We start from the raw sequence: 27,064 nt of genomic DNA, 5'->3' as shown, positions 1-27,064 counted from the left end.
GTAGTTAGTAGGTCAAGAGAGGTTCTCCTCCCCCTCTACTCTGTGCTGGTGAGGCTGCATCTGGAGTATTGTGTCCAGTTCTGGGCCCCACAGTTCAGGAAGGACAGGGAACTGCTTGAGAGAGTCCAGCCCAGAGCCACGAAGATGATTAAGGGAGTGGAGCATCTCCCTGATGAGGAAAGGCTGAGGGAGCTGGGTCTCTTTAGCTTGGAGAAGAGAAGACTGAGGGGAGATCTCATTAATGTTTATATATATGTTAAGGGCGAATGTCACGAGAATGGAGCCAGGTTCTTCTCAGTGATGCCCAATGATAGGACAAGGGGCGATGGGTGTGAGCTGGAACACAGAAGGTTCCGCTTACATTTCAGGAACACATTACAGGAGGAACTTCTTTACAGTGAAGGTGACAGAGCACTGGAACAGGTTGCCCAGGGAGGTTGTGCAGTCTCCTTCTCTGGAGACATTCAAAACCCACCTGGATGCCTTTCTATGTGATCTCATTTAGGTCCCTGCTCCAGCAGGGGGATTGAACTAGATGATCTTTCGAGGTCCCTTCCAATCCCTAACATTCTGTGATTCTGTGATTCTGTGATTCTATGAAAGGGATTCAGAAGAGGTGCACTAGGGAGAAGAAATTCATACTGAACCTGGTGCCACTGAGAAGAGGATAAAGGTTGGGAGAAAAAATGCAATAGCCCTAGTAAAAAGCCTTAGTTATCTGTTTCCTAATTTTAGAGGGAATTACTTTGCATCTTTAGCATTTTAATTAGGGGTGGCGGGGGTGAGGTGTGCATTGTAAATGTAGTTCATTAAAATGAGGGCTGTGGTTTGCAACATATTGTTAAGCAATAAAGATATCTTAAACATCCTTTTTTATAAAGAAACCTTGGTTGCTATGGAGGAAGTTTCAAAAGTCCTTTGTTAGAATATGTGTTTTCTGCTAATAAAAAAAGAGGTCACACATTTTTGGTTCAATGGTGATAACCCAGATACAGAAAAAAATCACTGAAGGGGTGGAGAATTAGAAAGTCAGGCAAAAGCATGCTGCCCATAGAGAAAACAGTCTGTAGCTAGGAAAAGAGAAGACAAGTAGAAAACAAAGAGTCTAAATTTTAAGAATAGTTTCCACTTTTTTCTGGTTATCTATTTGCAGAATTAGAACAAACTACACAGGGAGGGGAAGGGCACGTCGGCTCTTGCAGCTAGAAAATAGATCTATGCAAACCAAACACAAACTGAAAGCTTCAGAATAATCCATCCCTCTGTTCCAGCAGGCATCTTTCTTACATTGCTCAGAAAGGTATCTGAGCAGTTTTCAAGGAAAGAGAAAAAAGGTTTTCAACCCAAGGTCTTTCTTTTTTCTTACTCCCCAGTAGCAAGGAACTGTGTTTAGCATTAGTCTACAGTTTGGGCCCTTGTGGCTTAAAGGAGAGAAGAGAGGAAGGTGTAGGACTAGGTTTTTTTAGTTTTCTTTTAATGTGTTAGAAACCCCTGTGATTTCCTAGTCATGAGATCACCAGTGAAAAATCTACCTCAGCAGTTTTATTCTGGATAAGCTGCGTTGCTTCTGGGGAGTGCTGCTTTCACAGACACAATGCATAGTTGGCGTAAGCTGAAAAGTCTGTTGCTGAAGACCAGCTAAGTAACCTCTGTGCTGAAACAGGGATGGTCTAGGCATATTCTCCAAGCCAGTTAAGGCCAATTTGAACCCACCATACTTCTACTAGTGCTACAGCCCCACTGTGTGTTTGCATCTGAGGCTCAGGAGGAGGGGCATGTACTGCTGCAAATGGGGCCCATGTGGGTGGACTGGGGCTGGAGAGCATATGTGAAAAGCAGATGTGGTGTGTGTTCCTGAGCAGAGCAGAGTGTGACAGCAGGGGCTTGGGAAAGAAGTCTCTGTAATGACTGTGTTAAGATATTTTAATAAAGAAGTTACCTAGTGTAAATAAATCCATATGTTTTGTAATCCATAGTCTCATTCTGCTTCAGCATCTGGCAGTGTGGGGATTTAGCAGTGATAGAATTAATGGTATAGCTTCCTATTGTATTTAATGGGGAGTGGAAAACAATTAATGACTTATTTTAAATGACAGTTTCAAGAATAGTCTTCATTAAGGAAGGCTCACAATTAAAGGAGATTATGCTTGCTAAAAGCCAGAAAGAATTATACTAGCCAACAAGAGCAACTTGGAAGAGGTATCCATATGCACAAGCAGTTTGTCGTTGTGTATGTATTATAACTAGGAAAGCTCAAAACATGTTATAGAAGTGATTTGGGGAAGAAGGGAAAAATTTTGAGAAAATCTTGTTTTCTGTGTAAAAAGTACACAATTTATTTAACTTTTATTTACCTTTTGCCAATACTTTCCTACCCTCTTAATTCCCTCTCCCACAACCAAAAAGTGACTTTGTCAAAAAAAAAGTAAAGGCTTTGTGGAAGGACATGGAACAGGTATTGGGTTTTTTACCAGAAAATACTGACAAAAAGTGTTTCTAATTTACTTGCTTTAGCAGTGAACTTTTTCAAGAGAAATAAATAACCAGCTATATCTTCAGTCTTTATGGATGTACTGGGTCAAGTAGCTTGTATACAGGCTTCCTGTTTGCCTCTAGTTCTTACCCCGTAAAATACTGAGCTTTCATTTCAATAAAACATGGCATAGCTTCTAGGTGAGCACTGTCAAGCTATTGTTTATTTCTTTTAAGTATATTGTTCTTTAAGACACAAACTGAGGAGACCACTGGAGAGAAAACCCTTTTTAATCATTAGGAGTCTGACCATGAATATTCAAATATGCTCTTTTCCTCCTGACTTTTTTCTTGTTTTGGAATTGCATTCACTACTATTTATCATTTTCTTAATGTTGACTATGTCTTTTATTATGTGGGATACACTTTAAATGTCACTGAAGAAGTTTTGAAAGCATGTAAGTTCATAACAGTAATGATAGTTGCAATAGTACTTTAGTGCACTCAAGGAATCCTATGACACTTCTTCAGAAGGGATGGTACACTGCTGAGGGGATTTAATAATGTTGTCCAGAAAGCTGTTCACCATTTCTGTAGGTGTCTGGATGTCCTTGCCAATAAAAGTGTTCTGCAATTTCCAATCAGTTTATTCCTGATTTCACACTTCTCTCACTTTCCTAGAGGGAAAAAAACCCCACAAAAAAACCCCCTAGAAATATAATTTAAAAAAAAATCAAATGTGAACATTTGTAGCTTGCTAATCATAACTGTAATAACCGTGTGTGTTCTGGGGAATTACAGTCACTAAAGGGGCACAAAATTGTTCATCTATTTCCTACCAGTTTTGTCCCTTCAGGAAAAGGAGTGTCAGTACTTTCCTCTCCCCACTGGCTGGTTTACAAGAGGGTGGGGTTAGGGAAATGATAAAAGTGAGTGAAAAGTTATCTTGTTTTTATAGTTTTTCTGACAGTAGCTAGCCCTAGGGGAGACAGGCATATTTATAGTTAGAGTTTTGGCCACGAAAGAGATCTCTGGATTTAAAGAAAAGTGCTTGCTCCTCACTCAGCCAGGTACCCCAGAGGCTTCAGAGCACACAAAACAAATGTGCTACATGCTGCTACAAAACGTTATATTCATGCTAGTTTGAATTTCCCCTGCAAAAGAATGCAGTCCTACGAGATTTCTAAAGAAAAGAATGGTTTTTGTTCCACCGTCCACAGTGAGGGCTGGAGAGCTGGGCTCCCCTCCTCTCCCTGCCCAGATGCAGCCGGCAGAGGCAGTGGGATGGTGGTGCCAAAGGCTCGGCACAGCTCTCCCACGCTCAGTGTTTTCTGGTGTGGACTGGAGGGCACCAGGGCATCCTGGAGCAGCTGCCAGATGGATCCAAGAGGCATAGGCTCCTTAATGGCTACTGTCCCATTGGGAGATTAGCGTAGCAGAACGCCTCCATATGCCTCCCTGCCCTGAAAATCCCCTTCATTCCCCCGACACACATACACAAACCCTTTACCCAAGCAACCCCCAGGGCAGGAAAGCATCTGCCTTTAGGTTGGCTTCCCTAATAAAACCTGGGCTATCTCATGTTTTGCTGTATGCAGAGGAGTCTGAAAACAGACTGTCTTGCTGCCACTTTATTTATACACTTCTATTTCCATACTTCTGGGCTCTGCTGATCCCCTGATTTGGCTTCAGAGATAGTGATGAGGAGTGTGAGGACACATGCACCTTCTCCCAAGATGCAGAATATTGTCCGGAGCTAGGCAGGTTTTTCTATTGTCCCTGGAACATTGCATTCTCTCCAGTGGTTAAGCTGTGCAGGAAAATTTGTGTAGCCTACTTACACACTCAGATCATCATATTTGGGTGGATATTTGAATCCCTGAGTCATATTAGTAAGAACGGTTGTGTGCTTGTTTTTACCTCTCTGCAGCATGGGTCATGATTTCCTATTTGGGATCACCTAGAGGATTTAATGAGCCCCAGCACCTTCTCAGGCAGTGGCAGTCTCCACTTAGTCTCCACTTTTTGTGCTTGCTGATATAGATAGTCCCTTTCAGTCTTAGTGCAATAAAAGTAGAAAAACAGGGTCAAAATTTGAAATATTAGAGATACCGTTTAAGTGTTTTGGTACAGTAGCAGGATTATGCCACATAGAGCAGCAACAAACCACAAATTTGTTAATAGCTTTTAAGACATTGGCCCCTCAAATAGGAATCATCTCACCTGTGATTTCAGTTGCCTTGAAGTTATGATTATCTTGTTCATCACTGATGACAGATAAAGCAAAAAGTGGTCATGCTCTTATAGTTCTCTCAGTAAGGTGCTTGCAACCACATCTTTCTGCATGCTAGTTCTGCCAGGCTTGTAATGAAGAGCCTTTCCCTCCTTCCAAGAAGATAAGAAATACACAAATGTCATGTCTCTCCCTGCTAGGCAAAACTAAGTCATGTTCCTCAAACACAGTTGCTGGAGTAATACTAAAATTTCTATTTCTTTTTATGTTAACAGATTTATCTAAAGAGAAACAAAAGACATTTTCTACCACTTCTTTATCTCAATGTGGTGGGAAAAAGCAGATGTCCAATTTGTTCCTTCTGTGCTGTTGGTGCTTCTGAACAAATGTATTTTCCTATAACATTTTTATTGTTATGCCCTAGGGAGGAGTGTTAGCAGAATCAAAATATTTAGCTGTTTATTATCCCCTGCACATGTATTTTCCATTAGCATCAATGGAATTTAAACATGTTGGGAAAGGAAAACAAACAGTTAATGATCTAAGTGAGAGGAAGGGAAACCAGGGCCCCCAGAAAACAAGTTAGTTGTAGAGGGGAGGAAAATTATTTTCCTTAATTAATTATACATAATAGCAATGGAAAAGACCTGATGGACTTAGATCATATCTCTGCCCTCTGCAGGAAAGGGATTGAATCTATGTTTGTCTCTCATTCTTTGTACATAATTTATTCTTGGAGACCTTTAGTGACAGGGAATCAAATGCCTTCAGAGCCTTATCATTGGCAACTAATTACCATGACTGTCAATAAATGTTTTCCTGATGTGCAACTTCACCAGAAGGAGAACTGTTGAAGAAGCAGTGACAGAGAGAAGGAGAAGAGGTAGCACTAAGAGATCTTAGAATCATAGAATATGTCCAGTTGAAAGGCACCCATCAAGGATCCCTTGGATCATCAAGATGCTCCCAGAAGGAGAATTACCATGCCACAGGTCAGCCTGTTTCAGAGTGGCCACAGTGAGGAATTTTTGAGCATTACAAAACCCATAACTTTGCTTTAATTTATGTCCCTGCAAAAACAAATCAAAAGTAAAGAAGTCAGTCTCATAATGAAAGAATGCATGTTGTAAAGCGCATTGTCTCCAAAAATCCCAGATAAGCAAAGAAATAACATAGATGAGTACTGAGCCACAATAAATTTACTGTTTCACCATTTTGATGAAAGCAGTGGAACAATCAAGTGTGAGATACTGAAACTTCAGAGGGGTATTCTGGCAGTTTCCACAGGCAGAAAACTGGATGACAGAACAACACAGCAGTACTTTTCCCTGCCATACTGGTCCTTCTAACATTTTGTATGGTGACCTGACGTCTCGTTTAAACCAGTGACAAGTTGACAGACTAGAACAGTCATAGCACTGCAACTGCCCATTCCTCCCCCAGTACTGCATTACTGATGTTATCAGAGTAATGTTATAAGCAGCTAAAGGGCATCAACATACAGCCTTGGGAAACTGGATGCCTGATGCAGACCACAGCCTCTCAAATGATCATTGAAAAGACACTGCTTAGCACAGAACATCTGAAAGTTTTATGTTTGTCTATTCATTATGAACACTTTTCAGAGGAATGAACTAATCTGTCTGGCACCATCATTTCCACAAAGGTGGAGGTGGAGGAGATGTGTATATCACTACATCCACCTTTGGAAGTCTAGACAGACTTCTTTCTTTGCTTTGAAAGTGGATAGTCAGGAACATATTCTGAGCTGTGGTCAAAGCCAAGACAAGTTTCCCGTACTGTAAATATAGCTAAGTTTGTACTACCTTGGAATTTTACTGCAGTGTTCAACCACTCTCTTTCTCTCTTTTCATTAAACTAACAGTAAAAATCTTAAGGGAACTTAAATTAAATAGGTAACTGAATCATTTCTACAATAGCCACTGACCTCAGTGGAGGAATATACTCAGAGGAATAAGAGAGCTTTGATGTCAGGTTAGGAATATAATGATGCATTTGACTGTCTAAGTTTGGAAGGACAGACAAAGCTGGAGGAGAGCCTTGGTGGATTAATACCATCAGGGATACTCATGATGTGATAGCAACACTTTTATTAAAGGGTGAAAAGCAATGCTTTGCTTTGGAAATATAATGTTCCCTGATATTTTAACAGCTACATCTCTGGGATTATCATTATCCTTTATTCACTTCTTAAATTCATTATTATTTTTCCACTGTGGAACGTATTGAGGTTTTCATATTATATTTCTAAATTGTTCTTGGAGGAATGAAGCAGAATACAGTCACTTAGAACAAATGAGACCTAGTAGTTAAAAATAAATACTTCATTAATTACACGGTGGTTCAATTAAAATATCAAAGGTAACCAGTTTTGATTGATCCATTCAAAGTCACAGTTTATTGTTACAAATAAGATTTGAATTCTGTCTAGTTGGGAACAGGCAAATGATGTCAAGGCTGCAAGCACCATACAAAGAATTTGAATCATTAATTACTTGCATTCAACCTTTGCATATTTTCAAGGGAGAGCTGATATTATTGTACCAACTTTGCAATAGTGATTCCACTAAGGTTTCAACAGATTTTTTTTTCTGGATCTGTTTTTTTTGTTTGTTTGTTTTTATTTCCAATGAGTAATATGGCTGCCCATCAGTCAGATTCTATATATAAATACATGCAATGAAGCAAGTAAACATATTACAAAAATGAAAGCATGAGAAGGCAAAGAAAAAAAAAAGTGCCTGCTAGTTCTATACTTAGAGAACACTTACAGAGAAGACTGATGGACATAAACAGACTGCTGTCAGAATTACAAAGCCCAGAGCATTGCAAAGCTCAGAATACTGATTATCTCATTAATGATCCAATAGCTTCATGGAGTTTTTGTTCACAGACAATTTTATGTACTTCTTTCCATAGCTAAAGAGTAATTCAAAGAAAAGGACCTTAGAATGATAAGAAATAGGCATTGTAACATCTAATTTGTTGAATTAAGGATTAGATTTCTTCCCTTCTTTATATGATAACTCAGGAGAGTAACATAACACACCTCAGAAAGGCAGTGAGAAACCTCATACATTGAGCAAGAAGCTACTTAGAAATCCCAGTTTCTGAAATTCCAGCCTGCTTTGAGCTCTTTAGGCCAATTCCAAGAGACCGCTCAATGTATCTGAAACCCCAGATGAGGATTCTCTCCAAATACCAGGCACCATCTGAAGTAACGGATCACAGCCACAGCTCACCCTTTAAAACATGACCAGAAGAGGTGTTGCTACCCAGTTTTTCTGTAACAAAAATATGATTATAGTATTCAGACAAGAGGAATTGCAAGAGCTAGATTCTGTTGTCCTCAGTCTGAGAAGTCTCAAATTTATAGTATCCACCTCAGTAGGCAGTTTCCTTCTGAAAAGAAACAGTTATTCTAACACTTTACTGGGCAGAAATAATATTCTGCAACTTTCTTGGTGAAGTTAGATGTAAAAGAAGATAAGTTTAGCAGACTTATTTTCCCTTTGTAAAGTAAAAAAACGAACCCTGGAAATTAACATATTTAATGTGATTTACTTGATTCAACAACATTGCTACGCCATGATGTCAAGAAAAAAAGAAAATATGAAAAAAATAATCTGAGTTGTGAGGTAGCACTTTCTCTCTTGCAAAGAACTTTCATTGTCTTCTACTTATTAACAGTAAATAACCACACTGTATGGTAATGCAGCAGGCTAAAGTTCAATATGTTTTCCTGTTTCCTCGTCTTTATGAGATCATTACTTTCACAAATAATTACTGAAAATCAATTGTCTGTAACTGAACTAAGAGACTGTACATGTAAAGATAATTTGGGAAATGTAATCATTTGTGAGTTGTAGCATTTATGCTTGTTCAGTAAATAAAAGCTGTTTTTTTACACTAAATTTTTACCTGTTAGTCTTTCTTTTTTAAGTCTGTTTCTTCTTTCATTGGAGGGGAAACATGAGATAAAGTAATCAAACACAATCTTCAGAGGCAGTTTTTGCAGGATGATTTGTCAGGTACAATGAATGGAATATTTCATTCCATTAAGTGAAAGGAATCTTAATTGATACTTGAGAGTAATTCCTTTGACAAGAAGAGGTTTTTAAATGTTCTTCTACCCTCTTCTGAATATTATTCAGTTTAGTTATGCTTAATACCAGAATATAAACTAAGATGTATTTTCAGCTAGGTCTGAGGGAGTAATGACTTCTGTAGGCGTTAAGTACTTTGTTAGATGCATTTCAAAAGAGAAACATAAAGGAGGCAACAGCTAATAGGGGACTGTGTAGCAAATGTTAGATTTTACACTCCCACCATGTCAGAGTCCATCTGAATGACTTCAAATATGCTATCATTTTGTCTTTGCTATATGCAGCATGATTACACACGTTTTGTATAATTTTTTTCCAGATTTTTCCCTCAATGCAGTGTTTTTATAGGTTTGTATCTATAGCAGGATGAAAGAAAATTATCTTTATTTTAAAATTTATTTTCTTCATTACAGTACAGCTGATATTACCAAGTTATTTTAAATCACAGAAATTAAAAATGCAAGATTGCAGAAGATGCCAAGAGATCATCCAGTCCATCCTGTTTTCCAGGAAGCATAAGAATATGTACACAACAGTGATGAAAATTATTGAAAAACCTTACTGATTATCCCAAAATCTTCCTCACAGCAGAAGCCAACTTTGTGGGCATGTTGTTCCTTCTAATTTCTTGGTGTCAGGAATTGAGTTAGCCATCTGTCCCTTTCTCTGGGGTCACTGCCATCCTTGGCAAGATTTCAAAACACTTGCCAAGGTTTTTCCTATTTCTTCCATCACTTCTTCCTCTTCAGACTCAAGGATATAATTTGTGTAGGCCTGGAGGAGCTCAGTCCACTTAAAACAGCTATAATTGCCTTTCAATATTTTGCTACCTCTGCCCTCAGGAAAGTTCCTGTGGTCCTCTTCAGAATACAAAAGATCTATAGCAAGTCGACCTGCTGATGACAGTTCTCATTTTCTGTCTTGCCCTCTGAGACTTCCTTCTCACACACTTCATCCTGTATTAAACAGGGCTTCAGCAAAGGTCTTCTCCCATCCTTCTTCCTTACCTGTCTCCCTCATTCATCTGTCTTTGTCTTCCATAAAAGGTGTTTCAGGTGTTTAGTGGAAATATTTCTCTTTGTTGACAGCTTCTTTTGTCCCACTTCACTGTGTCATCACAGTAAACGGTCAGGCAGATGGGGGTTGTCTGTAGAATTGCTCAGCTGGCTAAGCACTGTTGTCCTTATGTTATTAAAACTATTATATAGATTGTTTTTTACTGATACACAAAACAGAAAAACAAATATTTTCAAAAACATAAATGTGTACTGGTATATCTAAATCCCTTTGCCTATCATTTTTTGCCCCCAGTGTCTTTAGCTTCTCCTTTTAACGTTAGATTGATCTATACAGAATTTGTTTTAACCATCTTAAATTTTATGCAAAAGAACTTGTAGGAATTTTTTAAAAAAATCAAACAAGTAAACATGTGGCTAAACCAAGCTGCTCTGATATATGAAATTAATGCTACTGCTCTACATCAAGAGACATCTTAAAGTTCATTGACATTAGATCCTCAAGCCTATAATATTATTTCAATTTCTTATTCACAGCTGCAGTGTAAAAATGCAGGGTGAATCCATGCAAAAAACCAGCACAGTCTACCCTTTGCTGTTTCTTCTTCAAGCACCCCTCAAATACAAGGATCCTGACGAAAAGAAGTGGGACTCAAAACTCCAAAAGCCTTAAGTCATCAAAAGCTCTGATTCACCTGAGAATCCAGTTCAGTAGGAAGAAGTTCATCTGCCACTGGAATACTGTCACCACCTGCAGTACATTGTGCTTCAGCTACTCAAAATTATCTATTTTTATAGGACAGAGTGGGAAGAGGAACTATTTAACCAACTGAATTAAGAGGGAGTTTGAAGAGCTAGGACATATCTACCCCCTCTGAAACTTCACAAGTTTATTACATATAAAATGCTTAGGGTTAATTAATTATGAGAGCTCAGAATTTTCATCTTTTTGGTAGCACCAGCAGCTCTCAATTAGCCCTATATAAATTATTTTTGCTCAGTAAATTCTGTTATTCTTATGTTGGATGAAGATGCAAAGAACATATCAATTTATGATGCTCTTCTCAGCACAGGAAAGACATGGACCTGTTGGAGCAGGTCCAGAGGAGGGCCATGAAAATGGCCAGAGGGATAGAATATCTCTCCTATAAAGAAAGGTTGAGAGACTTGGGGTTGTTGGAGAAGAGAAGGCTCTGTGGAAAACTTATTGCAGCCTTTCAGTAAGAAAGGGCACCTATAAGAAAGATGAGGACAAAATTTTAGCAGGGCCTGTAGCAATAGGACAAGGGGTAATGATTTAAAACTAAAAGAGGGTAGATTTAGACTAGATGTAAGGAAAAATATTTTACGATGGAGCTGGTGAAACACTGGTACAGGTTGCCCAGAGGTGTAGAAACCCCATCCCTGGAAACATTCAAGGTCAAGCTGGATGGGGCTCTGAGCAACCTGGTCTAGTTGAAGGTATTCCTGTTCACTGTAGGGGGGTTGGACTAGAGAACCTTTAAATGTCCCTTCCAGCCCAAACCAGTCTATGATTCAATGATTCTATACAATCCTGGAGATCTTCATGCTCAGATGCTACATATATAACATATAATTATCTCTACTTTATTGAAGGAGAAGAGATATTCAAAGATATACTCAAGCCACACAGAACATCAGTCAAAAACTAAAAGCTTAATTAACATTTCTGAACTTTTGCATAGTCCATAATCTTCCTTATCATAACATCTGTTGTAGCTACAGATAAAAAAAGCACAAAGAAATTGCTATCAGCAGATACTTCTGTGTAGGTAGGAAGTGAGTTTTTGATTGTAAAGTTAAAGCAATGAAACACTTCATGGTAGATTTTCTCTATTCAATTTCACTCACCCTGACCCAGAAATCTCAGGTTTTAATCAAGTAAGCCCATATAGCTCAAGTTTTCTGACTGTGTGGTCTGTGTGGTACTACAGTTATAAATACTGGATCCAAGCACGCCCAAATCACCTGCAGTACAAATTCAGCTTGAATCATGTACCATCACAGAGTCACGGCCCTGCTGAATTAGCCAGCATATATGATATAATGTTTATATTGGTTTTATGTTGGGTATGTGAAAACAGGTGATACCTGTCATGGCTAAAGTAAGGGGCATGTGTAGACTGTACTTGACCTGTGGCTAATTCTACTGGAATAGTATCCACACACATACACATACACACTAAATTGTTTGGTTCAACACTTCTAGAGATTCTATTTCAGGTATTTCACATAGTTACAGCAGTTGCATATCATATCCTTTTTCTTTTTTTTTTTTTTTTTTTTTTTTTTTTTTTCCCCCTTCTGTTCTGATTTAAGTCACAGATTTGGGCCCATTGAAGTTTGGATGCCTACAGAAATATTTAAGAGATGCTTGGATATATCCAGTGTCTTTTTATACTTCATATCACTACCTACTGCCATTGCAATTGAACCTCCTTTAGTTAAAAATCAGTAGAGTCTTTAGCAGACCCCATGGCACTCCCAGCACTTTGCTTTTTGGAACTGATTCCAGACTTGGGCACTTTCTTACTTGGTTTCAAAGCTTCCTGACAGTGTACACAAAACTGACATTTTGATAGCAGAAATGAGGACAAGGCATTTTGGAGATGAAGGAGCAGGGCCAAGCCAGAAAGCTGGGAAGAACCCAGGCAAGTTAAGCTTCCTACTCCCACTGCTTCTCTCTTGTTGCTGAAAAAACATGATCCCTTGCTCAGTGACAGCAGTGAAAGAGCAGAAGGCTGTGCAGGTAGGAGGCAGAAACTGGCTATTCAAGCAATGTGCTCCATGTCCTCATCTGCCATCTCAGGCAGTCTGTCATTGCAGGCTACTGTTTACTTTGCCTGTGACTAAATAAACACTGTTGGTTGGGTTCAAACTATTATTCCTTCCCAATGGAAGTGCTCTGTGAAAATTACCACCTCCCTCACAAAGTTGCAGGTTTCACTGCTGAATGCTTTCTATAAGTACTCCTAAATCCCTCATAAGCATTTTAAAGAGCTGTGGCATCATGTGAATATCTGAATGCGGAGGGTTCAGATTAAGAGCCCCATGGTTGAGGATTCATAATTCTAAAATAGGGAGAGCTTTTTAATACAAATAATGGTAAAGTCTTACAAAGTGCTTATGCAACCTGATTTTATTTCACTTTTATTGCCTTTTTCACACAAATACCCTCGCTTACATGGTTAGTTAATTGTTACTGCTTTAGTTCAGGAAAATTGTCACTTCAGGTTAAAAAATGTATTTGCAGCTCTCCTCTCTGAACACAGTGATGTTCCACAGCGCACTAATACATGTACAAGAATTACGTTGATGCTATAAGCCCTGTTGCCAGGATACTTTTGCAAGACATTTTTCTTCACCTGCCAGATAAAAATGGTGTGAAATAGCTGTTATTTGAAGTATTTCAAACTACTGTTCACTCATAATGCTTTAAGTAGCACAATAGCTAGAAAGCATGAAATGGAACATCAAAATCTATATGAACAATACTTACTATTAATATTAGGCCTCCAGGATGACTTCAAATCCCTCAGTGAGCTGGGAGAGAGGTATGACCCCCAGAAGTACAATCCCTTTCAAAACACCCATGCACTAATTCTGTCTCCGACTGTCTGCTTTATAAGACTGCACTTTCATATAAAATTGAGTTTGAGTCTTGCAGATTCAGCTACAAGACCCATTATGTAATTCAGGAGCAGATCTTGCAAATGAGTCTTCCCACAAAAATTCATTTTTGAACAGAATTTCAAAATTTCTCAAGCATTCTTTCCACAAAGAGTTGCCTGGAGTCACAGTGTTCAAGATCTCAGAAACCATCTTATTGTCATGAGCCTCAAAAGCTCTGCTGTTCTCCGATATCATAAGCTAAGGCACCAAGACAGAAATTACACCTCTATCACAAAGAGCACAAAGTGCTCTGTGCAAGTGGGAGCTGGGGGGAAAGGTAGGAGATGGTCTAAACACATACTGAACATCACTCGGTGATACACAAATCCCAAGGTAACTTGGCTGACAACAGTTGCAAATTCTGAGGTTTAGACAACAGTAAAACCCAAGAGGATATAATTTCTCTGGCTAATTTATCTTCAGCATTGAAGAGGACAATCCCTGCTGCATCGATCCCTTCCCAGTCACAGTCTTTTTACCCTGTTACTGCCAGAGCCTGAAGGGCTTAGATTATGATGGGAGAGCCTGTGGGTTAAGGAGAGCATTTGGCATTGTGTAACAGCTCAAATTGCTTTACATAGCTCTTAAACATAGACACAAACGTGCTGTGTGAGCTATTACTGTCATTATCTGTAAAATCACATTTGAGCAGACAGTCTGGCTAACTGAAAAGGTGTGTGGAATCTTTTTCATCCTCCTTGGTGGCTCCAAAAGTAAGGAGATACAAAATCACTGCATCTTTACCTTTCGACTGATAATTAGATTCTCATTCTGCTGGTATGAATCAAGAGATCACAACTCAGTCTGCTGACATGGTATAAAAGTGAATTGGAAAACTCTGTGTAAACAAGCTATCCTTGTGTACAATAGAAAATCTGGGGAGCTTTTGCACACAAGACAACTGTGTAAGCATTAATCCACAGAATGATGACCAAAGGAAAAAGCTAATGCAAAGGTAAACATGGGATTAAATGGATTTTTTTTTTTAGTATTTATAACAAGATACAGAGTGGAAGGACATCAATTATTGAAGTAAACCCAATATTGCAGACACTGCAGTGATACAGGTTTTAATGTGGATTCTAATCCCCAAGGGCTCTAAGGATTGGTGGATGTTCAGTAGCTCTCAGTAATTTTATCTTGGTTGTAAAACACACTATGAAAGACAGATCCTGCCTGCCTTTGTGCTCCATTCCAGTTCTGAGCATATAGGCTGAACCTCATTTTCTTCTGAGACATGGTGACTTTCTGACAGCCGTGAATGATCCTCACTGTGTCAAAACATAAAAAATGTCAAGACTGGAGGAGACAAAATCCAGTGAGATTATGTACAGTATATCTACATGAATGGGAAGATGATGCCATCCTTTTGTCCTGGCCAGGGGTGGCCCTTGACAATGCAAGCAAGTGGCAAAATTACCAAAGACACTGTATAAAATTCCAGTTTGTGAGCTCTTTTCTGCACAATATTCACTTCATTGCTATCGCAATTCTAGGTAATATAGAGATGAGGGAAAACTGATTTTGGAAGACACTAGACATTCATTGCTGCACTGATTTTCCTACATTTCTTTCCAGATGAATCAATCCTAGAGATATAACTGCAACCAACTGGTGAGACCAAGGAATATATGGGTAAAAGGGAGTGTGTGAGCTTGCACTTCATACAGCAAAGACTGCATTCTGTCAGTCAGTCTGTACAACACAGTCACAGTGAATAACCCACAGAAAGTAAGCATACAGTTGCCATTTTTGTCTAAGGCGAGATCATAACATTGTTAACAAGCTCACTTGTAGAAAAACAGATCATTCCTGAGTCCCTGAATACAGCAGGAGCAATTAGTGTCATACAATTTCCTCATTCAAAAATCCATACTTGCTTTCTTGACAGTCATGCTCCCTTCTACCTGCTTTTCCACAAGAAAAAACCTATTTCATTATTGGATTCCTCGTAGTTCCAGGTACAATACCCTCTTTTCTTGTGACCCATAATTCCAGTCACATCCTTCTGTCACAAGTGGTCCACCAATGCATGTCCAGGCCAGTGAAGCAATCAAGGACAGCTCTTCTGTCCCCACTTACTTTTTTTCCCAGTCACAATTTCCCTTACAGTCCAATGCAAATTAAACTGTTCTATGATTTATTCCTACTTAATATTGTAAGCACACCCATTAACTGCAAAGATTTCTGTGATTGCCTATAGATCATGAACACACTTTCATGATGCTGTCAAAATATTTCAGCATCAGACTGTCATTGCAGAGAGGATGGCTGGCATTTTAAAGCCATCTATCTCCCTTTTTTCTCTGGGCCCATTGTACAAGGATTCTTTCTTTCAAATTTGGTATTTACAGTTCGTGTTTCCAATACTGTTTAGGGTTGTGGTCAGTGGCACAATGTCAAGCTGGGGACCAGTCACCAGTGGTAGGGACGATACCTCATTAATGATCTGGAGGATGGGACAAAATTTTCAAATGATACAGAACTGGGATGAGTGGCTGATATATCATGTTTTTTTTCTCAGCAGGTTGGAGAAATGGGCAAAAGAATATATCATTAAGTTCAACAAAAGGAAGTGCTGAGTCCTCTAGCTGTGGAGGAATAAGCACATTTGCCAAGGAAGGGGCTGACTGGATAGAAGACAGATTTGCAGAGAAGGACCTGAGGATCCTGGTGGACAGCAAGTTGAACATGACACAACAATGTGCCCTTGCAGCAAAGGCAGCTAACATTATCCTGGGCTGCAGGAGGAAAAGCATAGACAGCAGGTTGAGGAAGGTGATCCTTCCCTGCTGCTCCAGACTGGTGACACACACTTGAAGTGCTGGGTTCTGTTCAGGGCTCCCCTGCACAAGAGAGGCATGGACATACTGGAGGACTGATTAAGGGAATGGAGTATCCCTTCTGTGAAGAGAGATTCAAAGAACTGTGACTGTTGAGCTTGGAGAAGAGAAGGCTCAGGAGGGGATTTCAATGAGGTGTATGAATACCTGATGGAGGGAGTAAGAAGAAAGAGACAGATTCTTCTCAGTGGTACCCTGTGAAAGGACAAGCAACAATGGGCGTAAACTGTGTTAAGTATTTTTAAACATCAGTAAAAATATTTTTACTATGTGAGCAAACACTGGAACAGATTGTTGAAAGAGATTATGAAGTCTCGATTCTTGGAGATACTCAGAAGCCAACTGGACATGGTCCTCAGCAAACTGCTCTAAGTGACTCTATTGTGAGCAGAGATGTTTGGACTTCATGATCTCTAGAGGTCCCTTCTAACTTCAGTTCTCTTCAGTCTCCTCTTACATTATCCATCATGATGTTTATACTGCATATCAGAAGTTTCAGCTAACTTCCAGTTTTTCACTTATCATTTACAATCACAGTTACCATTCAGTGCACTACGAAGGCACTCTATAGCACAGTGCAAAGGTGTGACAATCTGTTCAGGATTACACTTACAAAAATGCACTACAATGGTAGCTGGCCAGCAGACACCAATGCAGAACATAAAGTTGTGTAATTTTAAATGTATTGTTTTAAAAGACTCATGTAAGGTGGACTTTATAAGTAAGAAATTTACAGATAAAAGAAAATAGTTTTAGAGAACCAATCAACTAGCTTTGGAATCTGAAATCCAGAAAAATCTTTAATATCCAAGTTTTTTCTTACCTATCTCCATCTTTTCAGCCTGACCTTCCTTATACAAGGACAACGTCCTCTAAAAAGTGAAGAAATGTTTCTATTAATTATGCACAAATCTCCAGAGTTTCCATTCCTTTAGTAGCAACATGCTTTCCAGGCAAATAATTTCCTATATCACAGTTCTTCACTGAAGTAGTTTCAACAAGGTCAGAACAACATAGCTTCAAGGTCTTAATACTGAACTGAGAGCTGGAGCAACCTGTGGAGTTACAGCCACTCCTACAAACACCAGTAAGCCAAAATATGGGAGGATCTTGATTTTATTAAAGTGCTCTTAATCCATAAATTCACAGGCTTCATTGGCTGGAAGATAATGTCTGTGTAAGCTATTAGATAGTAGCTAAATATATATATATATATAGAGAGAGAGAGAGAGAGAGAGAGTTTATTTATTTATTTATTTATTTATTTATTTATTTTTCCTCATTGAAATAGTAATTGGCTGACGACTGTATAGGAGTCTCCTCATGCATGTCCAACCACTTATTCCTAGGTGCCTGCAGCTCAAATAAACTATCTGGTTGCACCTCAGTGGAAGTTTCTGTTCCCCTAGGTGGAAGGAATAATAACAGTCATTAGTTTGTCTTTTTTTCTTTACAAAGCAAGACCATCAATTTTTGTTTGCAAAGTTGTGCCTTGCAAAGCAAGAACAACAATTCTGTTATTTAACTGAAGGCCACAAAAATAACAGGTTTATGAGAAATCCCAGAATTCCTCAGTAAAAAAAATAGCTTTATTTTAAGTATATCATAAAAATAATGACATTAAATTCTGTCTCAAAAAGATAACATTACTACACGGAAATGCCTGACCCCTTCTCCAAAAAGATATTAACAAAACTAATCATATTTGACTAATCTCTCACACATGCCAGTGCTTTAAGAGTTAATTAGCAAACATGGTGCAAGGAAGAATGTTAAAAGGGATATTATATCACTTGGGGGGACTAACAGAAAATAATTCTGCATGTGCAAGCAGACTGCATGCAATACAAGCAGAGCTCATATGGATGCTTATTCAAACCACTGTCAAAAATCACATTTCATACACATAAAGGTAGTTTTTCAGGAAATGACAGTGTTGTGTTCCCTGACATATTTATATATTTCTGTCTTTTAAGGGTTTCTGCTTCTAATAACATCAAGTTGTTTCGTTTCCACATAACTCATTTCTGTAATTATCCAAACTGTCCAGGTGTTTATAATAACTATAAGAATTTTGATGCACAGTGAAGACAAATTGGTCAGGGAAACTTTTCACTTTATACTTCTTAATTCCTGCCCTGCCTGAGTCTCAAGCTTCTCATTTTTTACCTTTGCCCCTCCAGCTCTCCCTTCAGCCTGTGCATGCTTCTCTCATGTCTCTGCCATCATCTTAACTTTCACCTTATATCTACTATCGTTATCCACTGATCAGGTAATCCCCATTTTAAGTCTCAAGGTATCACATAGCAGGGCTTTTTGGTATTTTAAAGTTGACTTTTTTTTTCTTTCAAAATATGAAATAAACCACAGCATTTTTGCAAAAACTGACACTTTTTCTTAAATATGTGTCCTTTTTTCATAATTTTTTTCATAATTTCCATAATTTTTGAAAGGAAGTAAAAGGTTTGATTGACCAGGGAATAAAACCATAACTGCAGGATTTTCATTAAAAAGGCATATCTTAAATCTTTCAGAAATCATTCCATAAATACTGAAACATAAATACTGTTTCAGAACAATATTTCTTTTCAAATTAAGAAATGAAAACTACTCAAACATATTTGTTGAAAAAAAAAATCTTAAACTATCACAACCAGTTCTAGTCATACATCCATATTGCGAAGTGGTCAAAATCGCTTATAATTACTAGCAATATTTTAAAGAATAAGTTAAAATTGCATTAGGGAAATGAAATTTTCTCCTTGAGAAAGCTATTCTAGAAAGAGATAACTGGATTGACAAAAGCTCAAGACAATAACAGTGAGTGGTTAATATTCAGTAATAAAAAGAAAAAAAAAAAAAAGATGCAAATACCCCTTCGTAATATTTTGTTTTTCACTTTACTTTGATTCAACTGTGTTATTGCAGTCTTGCCACCTGATAATTTGCAAAATCAAGCACCAGTTCTCCTCCCATTGTGTCCGAAGCTGGCATGTGGAAAATACTTTCCTTCCTGACTTTGAAGAGGATGGAATGGAAGGAAGCCTCATTTTTAATCAGCTTTACTTTTCAAAGATTTAATTCAGCCTTTACTTAAAGCAAGCAATTCCTCTCAGTCTTAGTAATTCTATCAGTCATCCTGTCATGGTAACTTGAAAATTCATAGGCTAATCTCAGAGAAGATCCTGATTAAATGTTCTGGACAACGCTACAGATTCTCAGATATTTTTTATTACTTTTGTGCACTTAAGGTGGTATTTTCAGAAGCTATTACATGGTCCATATCTTGCTCCTATTAAAACTTTACCTATGCCAAATATAACTGTGGGGGTTTTGTGTTCAAATCTAAAGAAAATGGTAAATTCTTTGGCATGCACAGTGAATGCCGGAAGCATGGAAGAAAATAAAAGAAATTTCTGTTTCCACTTCCACAGACTCTGAATGGTCTCATTAAGACCTATCAAGCTTCTCATATTCAAGTCAAGAGAATATTTTTTGTCCTTACTTTTGGGATGCATATTGTGAAACTTACTGTTGGCCCCTTGCTATTCATTTTTCCATGCTCTATGTCATCCATTTCACCCTTGAATATACACTTTGTGAATGACCTTTCATGTCTTATTTCAAGAATATCAGACGTTCTTAATTCACAAAATTCTCAAATGATGGAAAATGAAAAAATTTAGATAACAGCTCCTATATGTTTTGAGTAAGAAATCAAATCAAAGAAATAATAGACAAAAATTAAGTCAATCAACTCTATAGAGCTCAAGAAAATCAACACATATAAATAATCTTACTGGAAAGTTTAGGATTCAATTTCAACATCGTGGTCATTTTATTCAAGGAAAGAGTAATGACAGATCAGTGCCTCCAAAATAACCTCCAGAATATTACCTGTGTTATAAATATTGTCATATAAATCAAATATGTGTTTTTATGGATAACATATCTGACCATAACATGAAATTTAAACAAATTCCAGTAGCACTGCTACCAAAATAATTCACTCCCATGATTGGAGGAAATGACTCCTAATCAAAGAGGAAACTGCAACTAAAAATTCTTCAGATCCTGTTTCTGATACTGATATTCTGTGTCATCTTCTGCAAAGTCACTGAACTACTTTTATTTCTGATAAACCAGAGATTGTGATACTTTCCTTACAGGGGATTTGTGAGGATGCTTATGAAGCACTTTGTATCTGCAGGAAGAAAGCCACTGTGTTTGTTAGTGCAAAGTACCAACAACTTCTTGTCATTTCTGTTATAACTAACTGATCTGCTTGTTTATTTCTATAGGGCAGATAATTGCTCCTTCCTCCTTTATAGAATATAAACTAGTTTTTCTTTTAAATAACCATAAAATTAAAATCTTACAGATATTTTGAAGTGTATCAATATGAAAAAGGGGGGAAGAAAAAAAAATAGACTGCCCTCACCATCAAAGTATATCCTTTGCACATTCCTGGCACTACATCAAGGTTAAGTTAAAAGCAGCACTTGAAGGCAGTTGCATGTGGTAGATTGTACAACAAGGCTCATTAGCCAATGGTGAGTCTTATGTAAAGGTCTTTAATGTGGTACAATGGCATTTTTCAGCCTCTTTTAAAAGGGAAAAAGTTAATAATGTGAAAGTTTTATTACTTTTCTTCTTTTAAAGAAGTGCCTTTTTGTAGTGAAACATTGCGGCTAGTTAGAGCAAAAGCTCAGAGAATTTCCTTCACTCTGGGAATGACTGTAATTATACAAGGGGAAGGGACCACAGCAGTAAACTGGCAACATACCAAGGTCTTAACCCCTGAGACAGGAGGTGGAGAAATAGGTGTTAGCAGTCTTACACAAGTCCTTAAAGCATAAACATATGGTAAATCCATTACCTAAACTACAAAGAATGGAACCTTGCTAATAAACCTATTTACTAGGTTAAATAAATACTGAAAGTGTTTTAAAAAGACGAGCTGTGTGACTTTTTAAAATCAAACATTTTTCACTTGTCAGAATTTGTTGTTGGGAATCTGTGAAACATGATGGCCCTTCCAACCCCATGAACACACACAGTCATGTTCCCCTCCCCTGCCCCCAGCTCAGTGCTCACCACCACCACATGAACTCCATAGCGTTTATTTGTGAACCGCCTGTGCCACTGTCTGCACTGACACACTTCTCCATCACCCAACTTGGCTGCTAGCATTCATGATGAAATATAAAATGTAGGTGGGATTCGAGTATATTTATCACCTTGTTGTCCAGCCCTGTGCTCCATGGCATGTTTGATTTTATCCAGTATAAATAAAGTTGAATTTCAGAAGCAATAATATTCATTCGGAAAAAAATACAAATCTTCTAGTGTCATTAGAAGTGGCGTACTGCCAGTAGCTCTAGCAGCAGTTCCAGTGAATATTTTTGCACCACCCTTGTTACAAAAATGTTATAAGATAGATAACAAAAGGCACCAAAGCTAAGGAGAACTGTGTTTTACAGAAGTAATCCTAAACTGACAATTGCTTTGCCAAATAATTGCCCTTCGGCAAATTGTGGGAATGGGGTATCCAGTAATAGATTTTCAAGCCTCTTGATGCAGTTTCATGGATTTGTAGCAAAGAGGTGGCATTGATCTAAAGTCGGCTGAAGTCAATGGGCTAATGCCTTGCTTAACTCCCTGCCCTTTGAAACTAGGTGGTACGGATACATATTTTAGATGGCAATGTGGTAGTTTTACAACCAGGCGCCTCCTCACTGGGTGGCTGCTCAGTGCCCACCCTTCTGCAGAATTCATGTGAATTTGTCCTCTAATTTCCCAGCCTGTGAAAGGTTCTCCTTTCCTGCTGCCGGTGAGTGACATGTTTGTGATCCAGCTTGTGTTGCATCAGGTTCAAACAAAGTATTATTCAGGAAAAAAAGGAAGGAAAATGTTTTTAAATTGCATGTGCCTGTGGAAATACAGTGATATTTGGTCATTAGCTTGACTGAAATCCACCTAAGTGTATGCTCAAACACAAGCCACTTGTTTCTAAGCGGTGTTTACGGCTAAGGAAGCAAGGTGGGAGATCTATTACTTCTGCCCATACTCCCCATCAAACCGCCCTCTGTAAATACACAGTCAAACATTAACGATGACCCTCATCTGCTTCAGGTTCATTAGTGGAGATTCCTTTAGCTACATGGAATGCCACTGACATCTAGCATAGGGCCCTAGTGCTAGCAGAGTGGAGACTGTCAGATTTAAAAGCACTGAATTTTTATAATCTAAAAACATATTATTGCAGAAGATAGGTAACAAGCTGCAATTTAAAGAAAGTGCTTCAAATTATGTAATTATGGTGGTTTTATTTGGAAAAAAAAGAAAAGGGTCAGTGTAAAGTTGCAGTTGTAACCGTTAGTTATGTGATTTTAGAGTGGTAATATACAAATAGTTGCCTTGTGGTAATTTTATGTAGGGAGTAATCTACTGTTTAACAAATGATGAGGGGAAAATATCTCAAAACACAAAACAATCTACATAGATTATAGGGGTCATTCCTTTAAACAGTGTCATTATTTGTGACGAACTCTTAATCCTTCTGCTGATGTGACTTTCTGTATTAACTGACAGAATCAGTATTGCACTGCACTCAAAAGGAAACAGGTAAACAAAGAAATCAAGTGAATGTTTTAACTAATGCCATTCCAGAACCATTTAAATATTTTCCACATATGAGTACATCAGGAGCACTATAGACACCAGTTGGTATTGGACAAGATATTTCTTTGCATTTTGAAGTTATTTCAATAGTGCAGAACACAACAACACATTTAGAGAAAACTTTGTAGCTGTTTGGAGAAGGTGTCTCAGAAAGCTCCTCTTTGATTTTTCCTCCAATTTTATTTTTTGGCAAAATTTGCCACCTTTTTACTCATCACAGATTCTTGATGCACACAAAAAGCCCTGGAACTGGATACAGAATAAGCCAGAGCTGTAAAGGGTGATCAGTGAGTGTCAGGAGTTTTAAAGATGCAGATGGCATCAAAGCATCTTAAAGAAAAGAAAGTATGCTGCATATTTTTCATATGGCGTAATAGTCACAAATGTAACAATGTGGATCTTGCTGATATCTGGCTGGGAGGGCAGCACAGCCTTTACTGTTTTCAAATGATCCTGAGCACACATGTATCATCTGAGGGTGTTGATGGAGAGGAAAGGGCACACAACCCCTTCTTTTTACCACCTCTTCCTCCAAATGTGCATGGGGTGATAGCAGTCATTTGTTCAGCAGTCATTTGAAGTTGTCACTTCAGCTAGGCACAAAAGGGTGAGAAGCCTCTGGCCAAACATAGACATCTGCACCTAAGCTAGTCAGGTAGTAAAATAGGGTGTGATTCACCCGAAGATTAGTATTTGGATAATTGCTTGCTGGAAACGCCTGGAAACGCCTGCCTCTGTGGGCTATAAAAAGAGCAAGTGTGGGTAGCCCAGAGACAACCATCTATATCATGGACTTCTAAAGGTATCCATGAATCTTGCTTGGAGCATGGAACAAGAGACCAGACCGTGTTTCCATGAAGTCTCATGAGAATCTGGGGGGTTAAAAGAAATTAATCTCTTCTCTCTCAAGAGTTGGTCTCCCACAGGCAATGCCTACAGTAAGCTGATGCAGCAGAAGTCCCTGCTTATCTCAAGTCATGGAAACAGCAGCAGAACTAGCCCTGCTGCCTTTACACAGGGCTAGTGCTAACAGCCCCAGAAAGCTCTACTGAGACACAGCGGAGAAAAATATGGACAGACTAGTGCATTTAGTTTTGGAGTTTGTTTGTAAATTATTACAACCATGCCTAAAATCACTGGTACTACCTCTGAGCTAAATATCCCATACAGAGGTGTTATGAAGGTCTTATTGTTGTTATGCGCAGTAAGTTGGAGTCAGATGTGCACTACAAAGGATCTCTTTCAGGCACAAAGTGTGAAACTTGAAAACAGCAGTTTGGATGAATCATCCACAAAATCCCCCCATAAGCACTTAATCACGTAAGAAGCTGCAAGATACCTTAGTTTTTTATAGATTCCATATTAAGCAAGCATTGGATAAAAACAGAAATACTGAAGGAATAACTGGAACCCCAAAACTTTCTTCCTTCAGCAATCTAATTATTTGCTTGAGAGCTAACCCACCTCTTGCTTCCTCTCCTTAGTCCCATAAGATGTAAAAGTCAAACATCTCGGATCCTCAGCAAGCTCTTCAGCCACTGAGCTCTTGTGTGAAAAGTGTGCAGCTCTGCTTCCTCTGGCCATGCCCTAAAATACATATAAAATAGCTGCCTGCACTCTAAGAGATGTCTTATTGTAAGACTTAGTTTGATTTTTTTAAAATTTAGCCTTCAGAGATGTCAAAGTCATGACTGCAGGTAGGCATCTAAGCCCAAGATGAAACACCAAGCTTTACAGAAATCCCTCTTTTTAAAATTTCTTGCATGTCTTAAGTTGTCAATAATTCCAGTGCCAGCAGAACAGCAATTTCACAGGACACTGTCGAGTTTGATGTGCTGCATGTTTAAACCCATCTATCTCCCCCTGTTCACTGTACTTTGAACTATGATGCCCGAGTCAGGCTGGTGAATTGGACTCTTGCAACAAGCCCCAAGACATCAGGAGTGGCAGCAATAGGCAATGACATGCTGGGGGGCAGGGGTTGGAGGGTTGTTCTTAGGTTAATCACTCTCTATCTCTTTTCTTTCTCAAAGGCAAAGATTATTTTCCTTTGTGAGACATCTGTGAGGCAAACTGAGTAACAGCAATAAGCCTAATGCCCACAGAGACAGTACTTTGGGGGACCTAAGTGGGTTGAACAAATTCCTTTTCTTTGCGTAGGGCTGGGCTGTGGCGTGTCCCAGTCACCACTCCAGCCTGCAGCAGGTTCCCCCTGCTCCCAGCAGCACAGGGGGCTGCAGGAAAACCTCTTTCTTGACAAGTTTTATGCACAGTACTTCTGGTTTACTGAGCTACTCAGGTGTCCAAATGAAAGTATGAAACTGTCTGTTGCTGGTGTCTTGACAAAAGAGTTGTTGGAGACAAACATCACATGCAACAGTCTAAATTAGTTTGAGGTTAACCTTAAACTAAACACTGAATAAGCATTTGTTGATTTTATTTTCAGACTGTTTTCACAAGCACATTCTAGTTGGGTACCAGAGCCTCTTTTTTCACAGTTTCTATACAAACTGGTATAGAAAACCCAAAAGCTATACAAAACCCAAAAGCTCTCATCTCTTTGAATGTCATGGCTGACAAATCACCAGTGTTGTCAACCATTGCTGCATGCAATTTTCTGGGAAAGAGAATATGGTTTTCTAGAATAAACACTTACGAAAGGATTATTTGTTTAAACAGTTCACATTTTTTCAGAAGGAATTATGATATCCATAAATTAAAATACAGTTGTATGTTCTGAACAGCATATTCTCCTTTTCTGAAGGCACCTGTGATGCTCTGTGTAATCATTTGCAGTGATACACAGCAGGTGCTAGTGAAGCAGAAATGTTACCTTATTGTGAATTGAAGCAAAAGAGCATAAGCAGAAGATCAAATTGTATGTTAGATATCTCTGCTAGGTTTTAAGTTTTTAGGATTGCTTTTGTTTTCTACAGTTACATCAGTCTAAAGTCTGATTACAAAGAAAATCTATACTCAATTTTCTTCCTTGTTTAACTTGGTTGGGGACAGTGAAGTTAATGCAGAGAACATATTTATGTGTACATTCTTATTATTCTGGTACACATGCCTTCAGTAAAAAAGAATATATATAAATCATAAAGTCAGCTGATGATAAAGCAACCATATTAGTGCACATTTTAAACATTAAAAAAAAAAAAAAAAGAAAAAGAAAAAGAAGAGCAACAACTACAAAGTCTTGGTTCCTGCATTCCTTGCAAATATAAAGCTCTTGCTGTTTTCACTGTGCATTTCAGACGTGTGAGGAATGTGTAACTGGATCCTTAAAATCAAAATTATAATCATGTCTGTGAAGGCCATTTTAAAACAAGGAAACACAGTCCATCAGTCACAGGCAGTTAGAAGCACAATTTAAGGACATACAATTTTTCCAGTGGAGGTGGTGTTTTTTAATGGGTAAACTATACTGTTCAATTACATTGTTATATAAGAATGGCAAAGAAGATTTAGCTCTTACTTTTTCAAAACAAATATAGCTTCACATTTTACACCTTAGTCTGTTCATGTGCTTGGTTAAACATGTTTATAAATAGCTCCCCTCATCTTTCCTACATACGCTTTGGGTTCAGAGACAGCATCTGGCTCATAGCGTAGGCTGCTGGAACAAAACTGAGATGCAAAATTCAAGCAAAGACTCTGGAGCACAGAAAAGCCAGAGGAGCTGAGGTCAGGAGTTTGGTTCATTGTTCCATTTTCTTACTCAAACAGTGTATTAGACTGCTTAGTAATTCAGGCAGAAGAGTCTCTTGAGGATGATTTTGATTTTCTCTTATTTTATAGCCTTTCTGGGTGTTTGCTGAAAAACAAATTATGCTCCTAGGAGAAATGAGTAGGTGCTGTAGCAGGAACAACCCTTAAGCTTTTAATTGGTATGAAAGAGTCACCAATAACATGTACTACTCAACATCATTTTCTAACAAGAATGAAAGCCATTGCATATTTGTTACCTTTTTACAAATGATTATCAGTTAAAAT

The sequence above is a fragment of the Antrostomus carolinensis genome, unplaced genomic scaffold, assembly GCF_000700745.2.
Source record: "Antrostomus carolinensis isolate BGI_N321 unplaced genomic scaffold, ASM70074v2 scaffold566, whole genome shotgun sequence".
Lineage (NCBI taxonomy): Eukaryota > Metazoa > Chordata > Aves > Caprimulgiformes > Caprimulgidae > Antrostomus > Antrostomus carolinensis.
This window is presented reverse-complemented; position numbering follows the sequence as displayed.